The sequence below is a fragment of the Pinus tabuliformis genome, chromosome 7, assembly GCF_031772625.1.
Source record: "Pinus tabuliformis cultivar Carrire ecotype Pingquan chromosome 7, CPIR1, whole genome shotgun sequence".
Classification (NCBI taxonomy): Eukaryota; Viridiplantae; Streptophyta; class Pinopsida; order Pinales; family Pinaceae; genus Pinus; species Pinus tabuliformis.
The window spans coordinates 181,124,540-181,147,796 of record NC_142293.1 but is presented as its reverse complement, the minus strand read 5'-3'; the positions used below and the strand labels follow the sequence as shown (position 1 = coordinate 181,147,796).

At 42.2% G+C, this 23,257-nt stretch overlaps 1 protein-coding gene across 1 annotated transcript in view; it reads left to right on the top strand.

Moving 5' to 3' along the window:
• Nucleotides 1–23,257, top strand: part of LOC149246452 (uncharacterized) — a 170,998-nt gene that overhangs the window by 85,626 nt on the left and 62,115 nt on the right. The window lies entirely within an intron of this gene.

Here is a 23,257-nt window from a genome sequence, read left to right as displayed (position 1 = left end):
ATCATAATAATGATTGATTAGTGAGTAGTGTAGAAGAGACATGTTTGTAATATTTCCAATTTTATATTTTATATATATCTATATCTATATATATATATATATATATATATATATATAATAACAATCATAATAATGATTGATTAGTGATTAGTGTAGAAGAGACATGTTTGTAATATTTCCAATTTTGTGAGTGCAAAAAGAAATTGCTAAGGGGTTTGCACAATTTTGGTAAAAAGGGGACGAATATTATTTTTATTAAAAATTGCAGCAAAATAATATTTTATTGGAGAATGGCGGCAAAATAATATTTTACCGAAGAATTGTGGCAAAGCATTATTTTATTGGCAAAAGGAGGCAAATTATTATTTTATTAAAATGATCGCTGTTGACCATGTACATGTCAACAGTCCAAGAAGCAGAGCATACAATAGTGGAACAAAATTTTTGAGTCAATGTCATCATTGTAATCCAAATTCTGCTTTTATAATATAAAAATGATTCTAGTATGACTATTAAGACATGTAACAACACATAGGTAAGCCTATGATTATTCTCAAAGGGTTTCACTCTAGGGAGTTTTTTTAACCTCCTCAAATTATCCGTGTTTCTAAACATGGATAATTGGTAGAGTTCTTCTCCCAGATATACCCAAAGCTAGGGTGAAGCTCATTGACGAGGTCTTAGTTGAGTCCTAGAGTCATTGAATCTATGTATATTTTTAATACTAGATCATGTGTCTTGTTGCAAAATTTGGTTGAAGTCTTAAGAGTCTTAGCCTATGTGTATTTCCCCTTCTAAAGGTTGAATTTGTAATATCTTGATGTAAAAGTGTTATCTAGGAATATTTTTGGTGAATGGTTCCTCATAATTAGAACACCATTACCAAAATATTTTCTTAGATACACTTAGAAGGTGGAAAAATATTTAATACCCTCTTGAGTCTTTTAATTTTAATTTCTGGAAAAAATAAAAAAATTAAAATTAGCGAGAAATTATTAAAAAATAAAATGAAGGGAAAATTAATTACCCCCCAAGTAGAAAATTCATCAAAAAATTATTTGAGGCTATTTTCAAAGAAAAAAATTCAAGTCAAAGATAAAATGCCTCATTTCCAAGGCAGAAATTTGTTAGGACCAACTATTTTCCAGCAAGTCGAATTTTTTGGACCAAGCAGTTGAGAATTTTGCACAAATAACGATAATTCTATTTTTCGAAGGTCCTCTAGTGGTCCAGAAATCAAAGTTTGACCCCTCCAGCACAGTGAACTAGGAAGGTCAATTTTTTAGTAATTTGTGCCAGCTAATCAAGGGATCAATTTTTTCTTTAAGGATCAAGCCATGGATCTATGCAACTAGCGGTTATTTCCACTTGGAGTGAACCCTCTCATTCTTCTATATAAGAAATCTTTCAAGCTCTTCATTTTATCTTGATCTGTATCTTGATATCACTAGTACTGAGCTAAGCTTTGCGGGAATTTTTGCATTAATAAGTCTCTGGGGATTCAATTCAAGGTGTATTGTTGCTTGATGATCATGGTATGTGTGAAATTATTTTAATGCTCTAATTGTTTTAATTGAAGATTACTGTTCCATAGCCAGTGGTTGGACTATCTATTAGCACATGTATCTTGCTTTAGGTACTAGGTTTGAAGAAGCACATTGAACCTAACAAATCTAGTAGGTATCTCTAGACCTCTAGACTTCTTGTGTGAATCAAGCCCCTTTAGAACTAATAATCTTTCTTATGTGTAGAGATCTTCTGGTATTCAACCCTTGGGTATGATGCAAGTTCATGGACTTCAAGGTGATTGCATTTTGTTTGGACTCTGAGCTTATCTAACGATCTATTATGCAGGGTTTGGGTTGGTACATCAAACTACAAATTATTCTTATTAATTATTATTCTCAAAATCTATTTGAGCCGAAAAGATTTATTTGCTAATTCACAATTGATTTTCAATTGTGGATAGTGTAAATAATTTTGTAAATCATTTCTAACCCTTGTATATTATTTTCTCATTTGTAAATAATAGTTTCGGGTTTTTATTTTAGAATTTTCTAGACTTTGTGTCTTGGTTCTATTTATTTAGCTTGCAGGTGTGAAGGCTCAACAATTTTAAAGATAAATTTTATTGTGAAGAGCCTTAGTCCTCTCCTAGTCTAGACGACGAGGGTTTTAGGGCATAGAGGACTAGGGAGGAGTTGTCCAAGGAAAATATCAAGGTCGTTCAGGGTTTGAGGCCTGATCTAGGGCCTAAACGCCTAGATCTAGCATACCCACCTCTCCAATCTTCAACACCTAGCCTAGAAAGAGAAGCCACTAGCCTTAGGAGGGTTTTTGATTGAAAATTAATGGTTTTTGTGTCATTTGCTAATATCTGAAGCTTATTACAAGTGTCTTTTGTGGGTTTTCATCATTTTTTTGGGCTCTAAAGAATTTTTTTGTGTGCTTATTTGAGGAAGCTGCAGGGTTTAGGGGGCTAATTTTCCCTAGCCAAGGGGTTTCTAGCCCTTAAGGGCTTGGCCGCAAGCCTAATCAGCCAAGGAACCCTAGCCATAGGCCTAACTAGGCCGCAAGGGTTTTTATGGTGCTAAACTTGCTCAATATTTTCCCCTAATATCCCTTTGGTTGTAGACCCAAAGGCAATGATATCAAGGGCTTTCAAGTGATTTTCATTGCTAGTTTGCCATTGGAATTTTCTAAGTCATTAGGGCTTTAAGTAAATGTTTATTTTTGTGGCTAACTTGTTGTGCTGCAGGCCCTAACTTGTTGTTGATCTCATCATATCTTAGCCATCCAAGGCCATCTACCCCTAGCCATGAGGCCTAGAGCTTCTTTTTCACTAGGTCGCAAGCCTCATTGGGCTCCCTAGCCTTAGCTGCAACCCTTGGAGGGCTAGATCCATCATACATAATTGTTTTAAGGCTGATCCATTGGTGTTGCAGGGCCTTTGCGAAGAGTTACAAGGCCAAGACATCAAAGCTCTAAGCCCTAGTCTTGTTAGCTAGTTCTCTACAAGTCTGATCCATTAATTGCATGTGTTTGGGCTAATAATTTGTGGTTGCAGTGATCCAAAAGGTCTGCTCCTTGTGTTTCAAGCTAACCCTTTGTGAGTGCAGGCATTGGAGGAGTGACTTCTCTCTTGGGTATCCCCAAACTTGGCATAGGTTTCTAAGGGTTTGCATCTCTTATCCCCATCCCTCTCTTTTCACTGTTAAAATTTACATCAGATCTGAAGTGTTAACAACAATGGTATAAGTGACATAAGTGGTGGCACACAATTATTTATAAAAGGTCTTAGATCTAATCTAAACAATCTCAAGACCCTAAAAGTGATTCACTAAATAACTTAAGAGTAAATTAATCACTGTTTTACCTCCCTTGCAAATGAAATATTGGATTGTTATTGTTGTAAAAGAAGTTTGATCAGATTTAATTTAATTGCCTAAGACTTAACTCTAATTAACCTTCTAGACCCAAAGGTGACTCTGTAATTGTTTAAAGTTTTGCCACTGGAATAGTGACTGCATTCAAGTGGTTTGTGGGACTTGTTATTGCTAAAACTAGCAGGGGTCCTAAAGGGGCAACTGTTAGGACAAGGGAAACAATGGGGACTTAGCCCACTATCACCGCAACAAAGGGTCCCTACTCTTTACAAACTTTCATCAATGGGAGGAGACCCAGTATGAGGACTCACTTACAAAGAATATATCAACGCAATGGATAAAAAGTGATTCCAATCACCATTTCCAAGGAGAAACTCAAAATTAGGGCTTGCTTGCTTTGTAAGCAAGGTGTAGGGTTTTTCTAGGAAAGGTTGATGAGGATTTGAGGGTTAGGTTTAGGGAGTATGTCATGCAATGGAGCTTCCTATTCCTCAAAATCCTTATGGAACTTGGATTCCTAAGTGATCCTTGAAAAGTTAGCTTTGATAGGAAACAGGACCACATCGGACCAAATGGACCCTAGGTTAAGTCAAGGGGGGTGGGTTGTAATATTCCTAATTAGCCATGGCTAATTGGAATATTCGATTTTGCTCAATTTTGCCTTCTATAGCTATTTATAAATAAAAAGGTGAGGAGAGGGAGGACATACTCACTTCATGAATAAAGACACTACCTAGTAGCACAACGTTTTAACTTAAAGGGTGAGCCAAGGGGGGCCAAAGAACCACGTAGAGGAGGGACCCACGTAGACACTTGGAGTGACTGCGTAGATGGTGAGAAACACGTGGCAAGAGGAAAGCTACGTTGGAGGAGGTGAGCCTTGGGATTGAGAGAGGCCAATGCTATAAAGGAGAGAGGAGCCTCCTCATTTTGGCATTCGATTATGTGCATTTGAGCTAGTCACTTTGACTTAGAGCACGCTGGCTGTTTAGCTAGTCTGCAACACTGTTTAGTGCATTGAGTGTCTCCGTTTGGAGATCTCAGCCTTAGCCCCGGGGGACTTCGTGTGTCTGCTCGGGCAAGGTATTTCCATCAGTATTTTTGCAGTAGTTTCATCAGCATTTTGGCAGGAGGATTGAGCATCTTAGATGACTGCGCAGTCTTGAGAGGGATGATGCAGTTCTTTCTGGAAGGAGTTCTAGATTGGGGTTTTGCAGGTGGATTTGTGCTGGGAGGTTGAGTAGGGGATCCACTCTTGCATATTGGAGGATTTTGGCTGAGTTTCAGGCAGAGTTGTGGTGGGTTTATTTCAATGGCAGCGCAGAGCCTTGAGGGATTGCGTGGGTCCTCAAGGGGGCGATTTTCAGGGGTCGACCATTTCAGAAAAGCTTTCTAGGTTTTTTTGGGTTTTCTGAGTAGAATCCAATCCCAGAGTTTCAACATTTTTTGAGGAGGGGAACAACCCCAAATCCTCATTTGATTTCTAGCAGCAACAGCAACATGGTAGTTCTCCAGCAGTTTGGACGCAGTTCAGAAAGAGGCCATTCCTTGCTATTCTGAGTGTATTTCTTCACTTGCCTTGTGCAAGTCGAGGTGCCATCTTTCTGATCACCTCCTATACTCATTCTATTATTCAGTATAATAAAATGGCTTAGCATTTCTCTCTGCATTTCTTGAGTATTTGCTTATGGTTATATTGTTATATGTTGCACCATTGTTATTTTTTATCTCTTTGAGCTTCCTGGCTATTATACCACTTGTGCGTTTTCTCCTATACTCTTAGACAGAGTCTGGAAAGGGCCAGGTAGCCTCCAGATCTCGTTCTCTTTTCAGAGGCGACATATTTGGTAAATGCCCTCCCAGTCCATCTCTGGATGGAGTTTGCTTGTGTTTGAGGAAGATTCCTGATAAGGGATATTACAGTGGTATCAGAGCATAGATCTGGCTCAGCCTGTGGAGCTAGCAATCTATGACACCAGGGGAAAGGCCCTACATTTGTTACGGAGGTAGGAGATACAGAGACACTAGGCGTAGGTTGGAGAACACTTACGGAGAGGGAGATTGTGTTCCGGTGGTGGACACAGAACAGGAGGAGCCTGTGGTGGACGCAGAACAGAAGGAGCTTGTGGTGGACGCAGAGTAGGAGGATCTGATGGCAGATGATGACAGGAAGAGATTTGCGGACATGCTCCTCAAATCAGTACAGGATTTGTTGAGGTAGATTTAGGTGATTGGGCAGAGATTCACGACAGTAGAGGCTAGACAGTGTGAGAGCCCAAGGGTTTTCCAGGTTGGTGAGGGATCGGGTGCATCCCACCATTTTCCAGAGCAGTGTGATACTACTCAGTAGGTGGCCTCACATGCCCCTACATGCTCTACCATGCCCACTTTCTTAGGAGCAAACACGGGGGCCGGAGCCCAGCAGGAGGCAGAGCCCGGTCATATGGGCGATTATTTTGCAGAATACCAGGCCTATGGGCAAGAGTTTAGGGAGGCTCTCTCATTCAGAGACTTTGTTCAGCTCCAGCGGGATAGTAGACCCCGCGACCATCACAGAGGGTACCGGCATTATCATGATGGTGACACCCACCGTGTAGCTGGTAGATTCCACGTGCTCATGTTTGATGGTTCATTAAACAGTTCGACAAAGTCTTGGGTGGAGAAGCTGGACATTTACTTCCAGCTTAACCAGATGTCGGAGACAGAGGCCATCAAAGTGGCGACATTACATTTGGATGGTGGGGCCCAGGATTGGTGGTTCCATGGGATGGGTACACTCGGACACTCCACAATGACGACATATGCCGAGTTCACCAGGAGATTGATGGAGAGGTTTGACCGGAGGGATCCGGAATAACACTTTGTGGAGTTGACGAGGCTCAAACAAACTGGGAGCTCAGAGACCTACATTTCAGATTTCTTGAGGGTTTCAGTGATGGTGCCAGATCTATCCACGACACGGAGGATCTACATGTATGTTGAGGGGTTAGCAGAGCCACTTCGGGGTCTAGTCAGATCCGCTAGACCAACCACCCTTCAGGATGCTATTAGCAGGGCCCGGGACTTACAGGATGTCTTACCTAGGACCCGGACACCTTACCCCCAACGACAAGCTTTTCAACCTAAGGGGAACGATGTGAGGATTCCGCCTCTGAAAGGGAATCCAGGACGAGTACAGATTGATGATGATGTCAGGAGTGAGTTGAAGAAGAAACGGTTGTGCTTCACCTGTCAAGAGCCATGGGCACCAGGACATAGATGTGTTGCTGGCAAAGCACATTTTATTGAGGTCTTCTCCGAGAGCAGCGGGGAAGAAGATGAGGAGGATGATGTGGAGGCAAGAGATAGTCATGCCATGTAGGGTTCCTTGCCGCCTCCACCACCAGCAGCAGGTGGTGCAGCTTTTGCACCTACCAGAGGAGCCCTTGCATCATTGCGAGGAGTTCCCAAGTATTTGATGCTGCGCGTACGGGGGACAGTACGTGGCCAACGAGTATCAGTTTTGGTTGATAGTGGGGCCACCCACAACTTCATCGATGCACAGATGGTTGAGCGGAGAGGTATACCGACAGAGAGCTTCGATGGATTTTCAGTTTTGGTCCCAGGATATCAGACCATGGTGTGTGCTCGTTATGTTCCAGAGTTATCAGTGACGATGGGCACCTACACACTGACTGACCACTTCTTCGTGGTTAATATTCCGGACATCAACATAGTACCGGGTGTTAAGAGGCTCATCACTTTAGGGAAGGTCACTACAGATTGGAAGGCCCTAGAGATGGAATGGGATGATGAGAAGACAGGGAGGCACGAGAAGATACGGGGACAACACACATACCCGCCTCAGACTGTTTCAGCTCATCGGATGGAGGCAGTCTTTCGGAAGGGAGACATAGAGTGGGTAGTGGAGCTACGTGCATCAGAGGCAGGGACTACAGGGCAGACAGTGCACCCAGAGATACAGTCCATCCTTGACCGGTATGCCACAGTATTTGGGGAGATTCCGCCAGGACAACCACCGGACCGGGGGTTTGAGCACACCATTGAGCTTGAGCAGGGCATACAGGCAGTGATTACTACCCCCTATAGGCATCCCAAGGCCTATCGGGATGAGATTGAGCGGGCCGTTTAGGAGTTGCTGGCTCTTGGGCACATTCGGTCGAGCATGATTCCTTTTGCTTCTTTCGTGGGGTTGGTGAAGAAGGACGGCACATTGAGGATGTGCATTGACTATAGGGCCCTGAACAAGAAGACCCTGAAGAACAGGTACCACATACCCAGGATCGATGAGTTGATGGATGAGTTGAGAGGAGCCCGGTTCTTCTCAAAGATTGATTTGAGATCTGGGTACCATCATATTTCGTGAGGGAACAAGACATTCCCGAGACCACCTTCAGGTGTCACTATGGGCACTTTGAGTTTTTGGTGATGCCCTTCGGGCTAACCAACGCCCCAGCTACATTCTAGTCTTGCATGAATCACATCTTCCGCAGTGACTTGAGGAAATTTGTGTTGGTATTCTTTGATGATATACTCATCTGCAGCAGGACTTGGGAGGAGCATCTTCAACACATTGAGACAGTATTGCACATCTTGGAGGAGTTGCAGTTTTATGGCAAGCTCTCCAAATGTGAGTTCGGGTTGACGGAGATGTTATACTTGGGACACATCATAGGAGTGGACAGAGTGAGGGTCCACGAGGAGAAGATCAGGGCCATTAGAGATTGGCCGGAGCCGAGAAACGTGACGGAATTTCGAGGATTCATTGGCATTTGTACTTACTACCGGAAGTTCGTCAAGGGTTTCTCACAACTTGCTGCACCCCTGATAGATTTGACAAGGAAGGGGGCATTCAGTTGGTCGGATATAGCGCAGCGAGCCTTTGACAGGCTCAAGGAGGTTATGAGCAGCTGCCTAGTGCTTGCGTTGCCAGATTTTACACAGCCATTTGTTTTGGAGTGTGATGTGTCGGGAGAGGGGATCGGCGCAGTGTTGATGCAGGGAGGTCACCTTATAGCCTTTGAGAGCCAGAAGCTCCTTCCGCACGAGAGGTTGTATTCTATATACAACAAGGGGATGTCGACCATCATGCATGCATTGGCTAAGTACTGGCAGTATTTGGTGGGTAACAGGTTCAGAGTGAGGACTGATCACAACAGCCTCAAGTTCTTTTTGGAGCAAAAGCAGCTACAGGAGAGGCAGCAGAAGTGGATTAGCAAGATCCAAGCATATGACTTTGACATTGAGTATGTCAAAGGTAAGAACAACGTGGTAGCAGATGCCCTTTCACGTAGGCTAGCTACGTTGTCTCTTATGAGCTTGGACGCAGATTGGAGGGCTCGACTCTTAGTAGAGTACTCCAAGGATAGATTTGCATGTGAGTTTCTGGATGGGCAGGTGGCGGATGACAGGTACAGGGTGATCGATGAGATCATCTACTATAGGGACCAGATCTTCTTGAATGAGGGGTCTCAGCGCAAGAAGAAGATACTTCAGGCGTCACATGATTCACCATTGGCAGGCCATTAGGGGTTTACCAAAACCTACAGGGCCATTAGAGAGAGGTTCTCATGGAAGGGCCTTAAGGAGGACATACTCCAGCATGTTCGGGAGTGCGATGTTTTCCAGAGGAACAAGGGGGAGATGAGCCATCCCACAGAATTATTACAGCCTCTTCCCATTCCGGAGGGGAAATGGGAGAGTATTTCGATGGACTTCATCATAGGGTTTCCCATGGTGCAGGGCAAGGATTGTATCTTTGTCGTCGTTGATCGACTGACGAAGTACGCACATTTTTTTGCCATATCCGCACACTACACAGTAGCACAGGTGGCCGAGCTGTTCTTCAGAGAGGTCTTCAGGGTACATGGTCTTCCTAAGACCATCATCAGTGACAGGGACAGCTGTTTTATGGGCGGGTTTTGGCAGGTGCTTTTCCGGTTGGTGGGGACGAAGTTGACACCGAGTACCAGTTATCACCCACAGATGGACGGGCAGACAGAGATAGTTAACAAGTGGCTGGAGGGCTACTTGCGTAACTATGCTAGTGGGCAGCAACGAGCATGGCTGAAGTGGCTGCATCTAGGGGAGTACTGCTACAACACTACTCATCACATGTCCATCGATATGTCACCATTTTATGCTTTGTATGGGTATCATCCTTTATCTTTTGCTGACATGATGTTTGGTGCTAGCAAGGCTCTGAGAGCCAAGATTTGGATCCAAGAGAGTCAGGATATTCTCCGAGTTCTCAAGGATAATATGGCTACAGTGTAGAACCAGCAGAAGCTGTATGCTGACAGGGGTCGGGTGGAGAGACAGTTTGAGGTAGGGGACCTGGTCTACCTATGATTACAGCCATACCGACAGTCGTCACTGAAGCAGAAGGGGGCTGAGAAGCTCAAGCCCCGCTTTTATGGGCCATACAGGGTGATACGCAGGATTGGACAGGTTGCATATGAGTTGGAGCTGCCCCAAGGCAGCAAGATTCATAACATTTTTCATGTATCATGCCTGAAGAAGGCATTGGGACAGCATGTGACAGTGACAGATGAGCTACCACCCATGGATGATGAGGGGCATTTGGTGTTGCAGCCAGAGGTTATTATTGATACCAGGGAGAGGCGGGTGCAGAGTAGGACAGTCCGAGAATTCTTGGTGAGGTGGAAGAATTTATCAGATGAGGATGCCACTTGGGAGAGTGAGAAGATCTTGCAGCATCCATCACTTCAGTTGCTTGAGGACAAGCAACATTTTGCTGGGGGAGACTGTAATATTCCTAATTAGCCATGGCTAATTGGAATATTCGATTTTGCTCAATTTTGCCTTCTATAGCTATTTATAAATAAAAAGGTGAGGAAAGGGAGGACATACTTACTACATGAATAAAGACACTCCCTAGTAGCACAATGTTGTAACTTAAAGGGTGAACCAAGGGGGGCCAAAGAACCACGTAGAGGAGGGGCCCACGTAGACACTTGGAGTGACTGTGCAAATGGTGAGAAACACGTGGCAAGAGGAAAGCTACGTTGGAGGAGGTGAGCCTTGGGATTGAGAGAGGCCAATGCTATAAAGGAGAGAGGAGCCTCCTCATTTTGGCATTCGATTATGTGCATTTGAGCTAGTCACTTCGACTTAGAGCACGCTGGCTATTTAGCTAGTTTGCAACACTGTTTAGTGCATTGAGTGTCTCCATCTCACCCTTAGCCCCGGGGGACTTCGAGTGCCTGCTCGAGCAAGGTATTTCCATCAGTATTTTTGCAGTAGTTTCATCAGCATTTTGGCAGGAGGATTGAGCATCGTAGATGACTGCGCAGTCTTGAGAGGGATGATGCAGTTTTTTCTAGCAGGAGTTCTGGATTGGGGTTTTGCAGGTGGATATGTGCTGGGAGGTTGAGCATGGGATCAACTCTTGCATATTGGAGGATTTTGGCTGAGTTTCAGGCAGAGTTGTGGTGGGTTTATTTCAGTGGCAGTGCAGAGCCTTGAGGGATTGCGTGGGTCCTCAAGGGGGCGATTTTTGGGGGTCGACCATTTCAAAAAAGCTTTCTGTGTTTTTTTGGGTTTTCTGAGTAAAATCCGATCCCAGAGTTTCAGCATTTTCTGAGGAGGGAAACAACCCCAAATTCTCATTTGATTTCTAGCAGCAGCAGTAGCACGACAGTTCTCCAGCAGATTGGACGCAGTTGAGAGAGAGGCCATTCCTTGTTATTCTGAGTGTATTTCTTCACTTGCCTTGTGCAAGTCGAGGTGCCATCTTTCTGATCACCTCATGTACTCATTCTATTCCTCAGTATAATAAAATGGCTTAGCATTTCTCTCTGCATTTCTTGAGTATCTGCTTATGGTTATATTGTTATATGTTGCACCATTGTTATTTTTTATTTCTTTGAGCTTCCCGGCTACTATACCACTTGTGTGTTTTCTCCTATACTCTTACACAGAGTCTGGAAAGGGCCAGGTAGCCTCCAGATCTCGTTCTCTTTAAAGAGGCGACATATCTGGTAAATGCCCTCCTAGTCCATCTCTGGTTGGAGTTTGCTTGTGTTTGAGGAAGATTCCTGATAAGGGATATTACAAGGGTTTAGCAACCAATGATGAGCTTTGTTATATGAGATTTATGATTGCGGACAAAAGTATCTACCTTAGGTTGGTGGCTAACCTAGAACAACAGAGAGACAAGGAATAAAATGCTTTTCCTTAAAGTAAATTAGTGTTCCACGGGGACACATCCCCCAGGGTTGGGTGCGCGCATCCCTCGCACCTCACGCACCTGGGACGGGGGGACGTCTGGGGAAATGTTTCCCCACGACCCCCTTTTGGGGAGACGCGGGGAGACGCAGGGGGGACATTTCCCCAGTGTGTGTCCCCCCTTAAATTTGCTTGTAAACAATGATTTATGATAGGGAAAACCTAGTATTTGACCATATTTCCCTACTAATGCTATGCAATTCATGGTGATGTTAAATTCTTAAAGTAAAAGTGACATTCTCCTTTATCTTTCATTTTCATCCTTTTACTTAAATTTTTAACATTACCATGAAATGACTTAGGATGTTTGAGAGTGGATCCGACCTCATTGGATTTCATATGGAGAAAGTAGAATTTTAGATCTCACTCAAAATCTAGTAGACTTAACAGTTTTTCAGGAATTTAGGATTTGATGGATTGCAATGTTTCCATTGCATTTTGTCATGTACAAGGGTATGGAGTTAGTATTTAATCAAGAGCACCAATATATAATCAAGAGCACCAAGCCCTATGTGTATTTTAGAGTGACTTTTAGATTCATCACTCCACTGTTTTTGAGTTTTAGCTATATCAATTTACTATTCCAAACTTTAGATTTCAGTAACTATTATATTTTTCTTAGTACTAATTAGATTCTAGAATGATGAATTTAAATTTTAAATCAATTTAGAATCTAGAATGATGAATTTAATTTTTAAATCAATGTAGATTCTAGAATGGTGAATAATGAATAATGAATATGGATTAGAGTATTTCATTATTGAATCTCGTGGTCTATGGATGAATCATGTATGTATTAGTAAGGATGATGAGTATGGATCAATGTATTTCATTATTTAATTCAAATATGTATGTATTATTGTATTTATGCTTTCATTATAGAATATGAATTTGATATATATATATATATATTAAAAAGAAAAAAAATTATATACCCCGACGTCCCCCCCGTCCCCCCTAAATTTCCTTAAAATTGGGGGGTACTCCCACACGTCCCCTTTGTGCGTCTCCTCGCACTTGTCTCCCCGTCCCGGAGTGTTGGTGGAACATTGAAGTAAATAGATGATGGAGTGAGGCCTACTTAGAATCCTTCGCACACTTCGCTCCTTTAGCTTGGAAGCTCCAATTCCAACTCTGAATGCCAAAATTAGAACCTCCACAGTCAGATAACACAAGCAAAGAAACTACGATATCTATGTAGTATCATCTAAGTACTTCATTCAATAGATCAACATGGTATTGAAATAAGTGAAATAACAACATCACATATAGGAAAACAATGAATTTTTTGCATTAATATAAATGGAAGGAGATTACAACCATAAGTAGCAGTTGATCTTGTAGAAGAGCTCCTCCAAGTTGTTGACTTGTCCTTTCCTTGTCACAATATGCAGCTCCAATCACCTTAAATGCGTGAGATGATAACCACTTACTGCAGTAGCATAAGGGCAGAATCCTTCTCCAAAAGCCAACTCCCAACCAGATAGAATGCTGGGAATATATAGAGAAGTAAGGTAAGTTGGGAGTTCTTATCCAATTAACAATCTAGGGTAAGATATCCACCTTTGATGGAGGGATAGGATCAAAGGATAAGTGGTGAAAACTCCAATGTAGGGAACAGAGTTGCGAGGGAGCGCTCCCCCCCCTTCGAACCCGCTCCCAATCCGCGCTCCGGGCGGGAGCGGGTTGGGAGCGCGCTCCCGATAAAAAAATTTCCGCTCCCTGCCAAAATCGGGAGCGCCGCTCCTGTCTCTCCCGGAGCGAAAATTACAGATTGGGAGCGATCGCTCCCGAGCGTTAAATTTTCGCTCCGGGAGCGATTCGACCGACGACGGGAGCGATCCGGCGGAAAAAAAATCGCGGATGCCAAAAAAAATCAAATTTAAAAAAAAATTTATGTTTTAAAAACACAATGGGGCAAAAAAAATTTCATTATCACTTGAATGAGTTGAGTAGAAGCTGGAGAGCAAGAGCAAAGGAGCGAGGAGAAGCGAGGAGCAAGCGCCGAGGAGCAAGGAGCAAGCCTGCAAAGAGGTAAGTAACTTAGTAATTTAGTTAGTTTAGTTAGTTTAATTTAGTTAGGTAGTAATTTAGTTAGTTTAATTTAGTTTATTAACTTTATTTAGTAAAAAAATTATAAATCTAAATTAAATTAATTAATCTAAATAAATTAAATTAATTTGCAGATTCAAAAGCCTACAAATATCAAACATCATGGACCTGGCTATATTTCTTGGCATTGTCCTCTTCTTGGTCCCTTTTATGGTTATTATGGTGTTGGAGAGTTGGAAACGGAGGGGTCAAAATGAAGAGGGGGATGAAGAAGTTGGAGAAAGTGGATTTGATGAAAACCCCGGTGAGGAGGAGCTGGAGGAGGGTGAACATGACTCTCAAAAAACTAAACAAGACCAAACCCCATTGTGTAAATATGTTAATAGGCCTGAAGCAGGGAGAGGGGGTGGAACCACTAAATTTCATTGCCTCCATTGCAACAATGATTACACAGGTTCATACACCTGTGCTAGAAAACACCTCTGCGGGAAAAGGCCATGGGATGGAGACAAACAAATAGGAATCAAAACTTGTCCAGTGGTGTCGGTAGCGGATAGAGCCAAATACATAAGGGAAGAGGAGGAAGCCCAATACAAATCAAAAAAATCAAGGGGTTTCTTTGAACCAAGCTCACAATCACAAGCACAAAGAACTCCTTCAACATCCTCCCAAGGCAGTGGATATGGAGGCACAGGGTCATCAGCTTTAAGGCGTAGAACCATATCAGATTTCCTTGATGAAGGGTGTAGGAATGATGTGGATTCAAAGGTTTATAGGTTTCTCTATGCATGTGGGATACCATTCAATGTTCTTCGCTCACCTTATTGGCATGAAATGGTTTTTGCCATAAATGATGCTCCTAAAGGATACAAGAGCCGTTGGTATGACAAGGCAAGAACCGTTGGACTTGATCATAAAAAAGCAAAAATATCACGTTCTGTGAATAGAATGACAAGTTCTTGGACTGACCATGGGGTGTCCATTGTATCTGATGGATGGACAAATGTAAAAGGCAAGCCATTGATAAGTGTTCTCGCTGTGTCTGTTAGTGGTGCCATCTTTCTAACTGCACTTGATTACTTAGACAAGTTCAGGACCACCATCAACATTGCAGAAGCATTACTTGAAACAATTGACCGTATTGGGCCATACAATGTCATCCAAGTCATCACTGATAATGCTCCTAATTGTAAGGCAGCGAGAGCAATTATTGAGGATAAATACCCCAACATATTTTGGTCTGGATGTTTGGTTCACACATTGAACCTTCTGATGCATGATGTTGTCAAGAACAAAAATGCACAATACAAATGGATTGGTGATTTGTACAAGAAAGGCAAACAAATGATAAAATTTATTACAAATCATAGCAATACCCCTGGCCTTTTCCGTAGTCACTCGAGATTGGAGTTGTTGAAGACTGTGAAGACTAGATTTGATAGCTATTACCTCACCTTCAGGCGCCTTTTGAAGGTAAGAGAGTCATTGGCTAGCATGGTATCAAGTCGACATTGGCAGGTATTAAAGGAAAGGGCTACAAATGCAGCTGACAGGCAAGGTTTTGAACTGGTGGAGGAGGCCGCTCTTGATGGTCAGTTTTGGACAAGTGTGAGGCAAGTATTGGATTTCACCAAGCCCATTTATCACATGATTCGGTTTGCAGATACAAACAAACCAGTGATTGGCGAGGTGTATGAGCAAATGGATACCATGTTGGGGCAAATAAAAGATATTGTTCATAACAGAGATCCCGACTTGTACAAACTGATTCACGATTGTGTGTGTGAACGCTGGAATAAACTTAATCTTTCACTACATTGCTTGGCGTATATCCCTACGCCAAAATACTACTTTACATCTTGGTTGGGCCAACTTGCACCAGGGGGTGGGATTTGGACCAAACCCCATTTAGATGCAGAGGTAACTAGTGGATATTTGCAAGCATTAGAAAAGTTGATACCTGACAAGGGGGAATGTGCAGCTGTGCGCCTTGAAATAGGCAAATACTTCAATGGCACTAGTTTGTTTGGTACCTTCCATGCAGTGGAAGACACAGACAGATTTGATACTCTCACATGGTGGGAAACATATGGCGACCATGGACTTTTGCCAAAATTGGCAAAAAAAGTTCTATCACAGGTTGTGAATACTTCTTCTGTAGAGAGGTGTTGGAGCACCTACAGCTTCATACACAATGTGAAAAGAAACAGACTCAATGAAAACCGAGTAGAAAGCTTGGTTTATGTGCACTACAACTTGAGGTTGTTGAGTCATTATTGTGATCGGGCTTATGAGGATCCCACATATAAAATTTGGGACAATCACCCAAAGGATGACAATTTGGAGGATGGTATAGTGCATCTTGAAGAACTGGAAGAGGAACTTATAAGGGATGAAGATGAAGCAGCTGCAGCTGCAGCAGCGATGCCACCTCCACCTCCACCAGCCAGTAGCAGTGATCGAGGTCCGAGTCTTGTTCCTTTGCTGTCGCCACCTCCATCTACACCCTCACGTGGAGGGCATGTGCCTTCTAGTTCTGGTCGTCGGTTTGTGCGGGAGACTCCTAGAAGACCACCACGACCTGCTTATACTCCTGGAGACTCTCGTGGCAAGGGCCACATGTAGATTTATAGTTTACTTGTCTTTTCTAGTTTCTATTAGTTTTCATAACTGTTGAGTCTTGAGTCCTTGACTCTTTACTCTTGACTCTTTCATATCATAATGATATTTTTTGTAAACAATATATGACTGTGACAATGAAAATTTGAAGTTTGAAGTTGGCAATTATAACTCATTGGTAATGATTGTGAATTATGATGCTTCGTGAAAGACTAAAGTTGTTTCATTTCATTTCATTATTCATGTTTCATTTTATAACATTTCATTTCATTTTAACAATTAGAAGTTAGGACTTAGAAATATCTACGATATTATTTCTTGTAATGGTTAAACTTAGCTTACAAGTACAACTTTGGTGATCAATGATGATAAATGTTATATATTGAATTTTCAATTTTGAAAGCTTGAAGTTGAAACTTTAAGATTGAATTTGATGAATCATGATTCACGAGACTCAACATGTTGCAGTTGTAATATGTATTTTACTAACTTGTGGACATGGTTGATGAAGATTATAACTTCTAGATGATTGATGTGATATGGTTCAATGATCAATTTATGTTTTTTTATGATTTTTATATCTAATTCATCATTCTACATGTTTTTGTTGACATATATGTATCAAAAATTAAGAAATTTAAAAAATATATATATTTTTAAAAAATTGCTCCGGGATTCGCTCCCAAATTGGGAGCTTCTGAAAATGTCGCTCCCGCTCCCAAGTAACATTGGTAGGGAAGGATAGGATCCGAATGTTTTATCCAAGGTAAGTAGTTGAAACAACTTCTGGAAACTCCTAGAAGGGGAAGCTTTTGGAATCTCAATCATTCTCCCGGATTTCTAGAACCAACGCAGGTGCAAAGGGGAGAAACCTGCTGGTGACCAATGCAAGCCATAGTGGAGAAACCTGTTGGTGAACGCACTTTAGTAGGCTGACAGAGAGCATTGGTCCTTAAACTAGCTCAAATGATGCAGTTTAGGGCTTAAATTCTGCGAAATGAAAGGTACATGCTTAGGGCTTTGTGCAAGATGGTGACAAGGGGGAATAGGATGTTGATTGATCCCATTAGGAGGCTCACTGATTGGATGTGACAAAATGGCCTATAACAGAATGCCCCCTAAAGCGCAAAGTCAGAGATGATGACTGATGACTGAAGTGCTTTACCTTGTGACAAGTAGGGATCAAGGACAATCGACGAGCTTCATCTGTTACAATACATTTACAACATGACATCTTTGTTTGTTGAGGGAGGCATACCCATACGCAGCTCATAAGTTAACATAAAATGTACAGTGATCAAAAGACACGTCCACATATGCAACTGATGGACCCATGACTGGATGAATGTCTATATGATCATGACCATCATACATTGTGATCTTTGTATAACTCCTGAAATCGTAGCCCGAATGGATGAAACTAGATCTGAGGTCTTCTATCTTGTTCACATGACCAACCAATGTATGAGTCTAACCATGTGAATCAATGAGCTGGAGTCAAACATGGTAGACACCATCTGATTACCGGCCAATGATGTAAGCCGTTAACAGACACGAGAGAAACCACCGATGATGTTAATGGCTCTCAAGGTAATATAGTACAATCTGTATGGTGTGAATGAATGAGTTGATGTCGAAGACCACACAAAATCTTTCAGTCGAAGGCCAATGATGTAAACCTATCGCTGAGAGCGAGGAAACTTGCCATTGATGTATGCAAGCACCAAGGTACCAAAGGGTGTTTGTAAGTCAACTTCTTGGATGATGTGCTGATGATGAAAGGAAGTGACCTGTCATAGGAGGGCCTTGATGTATCCCCCATCAACGACACGAAATGGGTATCATGATTGAGACAGAATGATTAGAATGATGCTGATATGGAATTGGATCAGGAAAGGAAGACATGAAATGAAGGCTTAAGAGTATTGTAGCATAGATCAACTGAATGACTTCTCTTGAACACACCGACGACATTGAATGGAGTTGGCAGCATTGACCCAAAACCGAAATGGAGGCTCTAAAAATGGTATGATAACCAAAAGACAAGTAGATTACCCAACCCAACAACCACGAAGATGAAGTGGAAGAGTGTCGTGTTCAAGAGTGACTCGCTGCCATTAGCAAAATGGAATCCCTTGTTTTCCCAATTTCCCCAACCATACTGGTTAGTACCTCTTTATTTTTTAACAAGCTTGAGGAGGATAACATATGCTTGATCTGTAAGTTCATCCTTCACATGAATCCCTCCGAGTAGGAGTGGTTCGGTCTTGTCATGTTCAACAAGTCCATCATTGTTTGATGTTTTAACGAGTCCAGTGAAGGTAAAACTCGACATCTTTTTCATGTTTAGAGAGTTTGGAAAAGAGGCGAAAAAGAAAACTTCGGATGTCCCTTTTCGTAGATAGTCCCTTAGGTCCGAAAAAGTAGAAAACAATACCCAAGGGTTCCTCTTAGCCGTGTTTGACTAAGGTATTCATTTTTCGTAAATAGTCTTTCTTAGTTCGGAAAAGGCTTAAACTTATACTAAGTAGAATTTCATTTACCTTTATGAGTTCAAAAAGACAAGTGCTTCACAATCTTTTCATATTTTGGGAGTCTGAAAAGAGTTGAAAGAGGACTCTGGGGCGGTTCCTTTTTCGTAGGTTTAAAGAGCCCAAAAAAGAGATAAAAGTGTACTTTGTGGTCAAAGTAACCTGTTCTAAACATAATGAAAACTTGGTAACAATTGTCCACCTGCTCAAAACACCACAAGAAGGATTAAACATACTTGTTTCATAGTAAAAATGAAGCATATCTAGGTCAAAACACTAAAAATGAATAAAATAATGACGAAAAGACCATAAATATTCAAAATAACCTATCTTTTTTACCATTTACCATTTTACCTTCAACAATGAATATTTGGAGCCCTTTTGCCCTCGATCTTCTGTAGCTGATTGTGGCCAATCCAGGGAGCCATTTCGAGTGTCGTTGCTTCCAGGTAGGAATTGAAACCTTTCTCTATCTTTCCACGATTCGTTTTTTTGTTTTCATGAAAATTTTTCAAGGTTTTGAGGCCCTCGGGGTTCTTAAAAAATGTCTTGGGACCAACACACCCCCCCTGTGCCGAAAGCTACATTGCGCCTAGGCAGAGAAACACTGTAGGCAGAGGTGCAATGCTTTGGTAGACACTGCTGGGGTGCGTTGGGCGCATTTCTCCAAGTTTTTTTCAGTTTTGCCTCAAATTTTGTCAGGTTTTTTGCATGGGAAAGAGCCTAATGGATTCCTTGTTGATGTTTCAGGTACCCATTAGCACAAAATGGCATTCATTTGGAGAGAAAGAGAACATGAGGAACAAGACTTGAATGCGACAAACAACCCTGCTACCATCCAGGCGCTCAAAAATTGTGGGTTATTGAAATTCTTCTGGCTTCCTGGTATGAGGCAATAGATGGAGTTGTTGAAGTACCTTGTCTGTTCATGGGATATTCAGGCACAGGCGTTCAGGTTTGGGGAGAATCTACTCGAGATACAGGTAGAGGATATTTACTTTCTGACAAGATTGTCAAAGCGAGGTGCCCCCGTCTCTCTTCTAGGTGGAAGAAGTGGTAGTGAGACAGTGAAAGACTATATCACTACCTATTGTAGACCTCGAGCCCTTCCTACTAGGGATGGAAAGATCAACATAAAAGATGTAACCCAATTACCTCTGAGAACAATCTTGTTCATTATTGCAAGATTGGCAAGCAACTCAACACTACATGTAGCAAGCAAATCATACATGCAGTATGGAATAGAATGTCTAGAGCTAACAGTATTCAACTAGAGTGAGGGTGTCTTGGTGAATTTGAAGGAACAACTTACTAAAGCAAAGGAGGGAAAGTTGAAGAACTTCGGCTATGGCGTGATCTTAGTCTCTTTTTCTCTAGTGCGGGTACCATTACTGCAGCCCCAACCAATTGTATTCGGGCCCATCGATCTAAGGATCCCACGGATGAGGAGGTGGACAGATCATATGAGCCGACATGTAGGCCCATCAGTGATCAACTTTTCACCAACCTTCTTTGGATGGCTACGCAGGTAGTTCATCATCATTGATGATTATCCTTATGCGAGGATGGATTTCCATGATGATCTCGAGCTCGAGTTGCCTGAGGGTGAGAAATGGGATGCTTCAGGTAAGATACTTCGATCATTAGTTTTTGAAAGGTTTTATGATATTTTTTGTGTTTTTTGATGCTCCTGAGACTAAACTATTTGATGTTTTCATGCAGATGTTGGACTTGTTCGACCAGTAGGTGCTACCTATCTTCGTCGTACAGAGAGACAACCACAGGAGGAGGCAGTGAGACAAGTACTAATTGCTGTGGTAGGACGGGATGCGCTACGAGATCCTAAGGTAGCTAAGATCCTATCGGAGGTGGCCACATGGAAGGACTGACACATGGGATTGATGAGACCGTGGTCGATCAACTTCCATTGCGACTTCAATGACACACAATCGGAGTGCCTAGTCGTATTGGTCGATTACTGCGCAAGATAGCTTGTGCAATGTTGTTTTATCATGAGCACCACTGATTTGTCTACTTAGATGTTTTGCATGTAGTTTTTATATGGGCGATGTAGCCATATGTGTCTCGGGGCACACATTTTGTAAAACCAAACTTTATATATATATATTTTTAGTGTTTCCTAGTTCCTATTTTGCTTTCAATATGATGTGATGTGAATTGAAAGTTATTTACATTCGTTGCAAATGTCAATCTAAAACAAAATTAGCTAGGGCATCTGCTAATGTGTTCAAATTTCTAGAAATATGTTCATATCGTATGAAATCGAAATGTCTTTCTAGAAGACGCACTCTCAAAACCATGCGAAGGATGGTGAGATTTCTCACTGAATAGATATTAGTGAGTTGTAGCACTACGAGTTGTGAGTCAAAGGCTGATGACTATACAACAGATACCATGTGAAATAACATCATATAGTAGCTCAACCACTGTGCTATACTCAACGATGTTGTTAGTCGAGCGACCAATGCAAATCCCTTGCATACTCACTAGCTCGCCATTTGGAGCAAAGATAGCCCACGCTGCGAAGGATAGGTTTTGAGTACTACGGCTAACACCATCGGCATAACCAATATACGGTTCGATAGAGGGTTGACATATGCAATACAAAAGTAAAAAGAATCAACAGAAACCATGAGAAACTCTGAAAAACAAACTGCAAATACACTCAACACACCTATAGACAGTATGTATACAATGTACTATGCATGGGATCAGGCATAGTATTTTTTGAGGTATGACCCATTTCTAGGCTACCCCACTGGAACTCCATCGAGATCTACTAACTCATAAGCCCCTTTTGCAAGGACACACTTCACAATGTATGGGCCTAGCCACATAGGCTAGAACTTTCCTCGACCTAACTTTTTAGCCTCCTGGTCATATAAGAGAACCAGATCTCCTTCCGAACTCTAGGCTTGACACCTTCCGAACTCTAGGCTTGACACTTTTGTCATATTGCACTTTGATGCATCTTATATGGGCTTCATTGGCTAACGCGACATCGCGTCGGGTTTCATCCAAATGAGTTAGATGTAAAAGATGCTCCTCCTCTGCGGAAGTAGCAGGAAGAAGTTCGATAACTAGTTTCAGCGATGGAATTTCACATTTGACGGGGAGGATCGCTTCCAGACCATACACTGTTAATTTTAGGTATGTTCTATGCTTAGAGCAATTTATTTCAATTTTCACAGTTATCTCAATACCTTTTCCAGATTAGCAATCACATCAGCATTAAAGTAAACTGCAGATAGAACATAAACATAAATCGCAGAAGACAAGCCAAGACAAGAGGACACAAGATGTGGCGCTAGCCAGGGACAAACCTCAATGTGGGGAAACCCGTGATCAATTCTTCTTATTGCCAACACACCATACAAACGCAGCTGATTGTCACTTTATTACTGCTATAATTTCTAGGACTGGTTAGGGCACAGAACAATCCCTAACCATCCTCCAATCTGGCCCAGAATTGGCCTTATGAAATGCGGCCTATGCTAGTGTAAACTCTCTGCCCCAACGCTGAAGATGAGGGTATAACATGACCCCAAAACAACCCACGTTGTCCCATGTATCTTTGCTGTAGCTTACGACCCACACATCAAACCCAAACAACCCTCCTCTGCCTCGGCTCTCTAGGAAGATATCTTGGCCCTCCTAACAACAACTCGGCCTTCACATATAACCCTGAAAGAACCTCCAAAATCCCACGTTGTTTGGTCTTCCTTACTGCAGCTAGGGCAGGATAGATCTGCGTATTTGGGAAGCTTGAATAGGTCTTCTTCACCGTTCCAGGTCTCTCCATTAGGCAATGTAGAGGGCATGTTGGGCAATGTATAGAATTAGGGGTCTTCTCCCTTGGACTGCGGCTAGATAATCCACTTTAGGACTGCGGCTAGGGCATCCTTTAGGATTGCGGCTAGGGCATCCTTCTCCTAGATTTCTCTTCCACTAAAACTCAAAGTGAGTGGAGAGAAAATCAAGAGAGAAGTGTGTGTGAAATGACTCTCAAGTTATCTCCTTTTATACTAAAACGTTAAGCACATGTGGGGGTTACTTGGTTGCTGGCCGACGTTGACGAATTGTCTTATAACACAAATAAATTCATAACTCCATGAATACTTATCAAAATCGGATGATCTTTAGATCAATCCTACACCTCTCAATGGGAGGGATCCAAGAAAAATATCAGTTGCCATAAATAAGATGACCCACCTAGAGTTTGGCTATAGTTGCCAATTTAACATACACCAATTGGAAGGGTGTGAATCCGGGAGCTGTCCTAACTGAGGTTTGGTATGCCCACAAGGCAACAAAGAGAAGCAAGTGCTAGTCCGATTTGTGGACCTCTATCATAGGTTGAAGCATAGTCTTAAGAACTTTGTTAATCACCTCAACTTG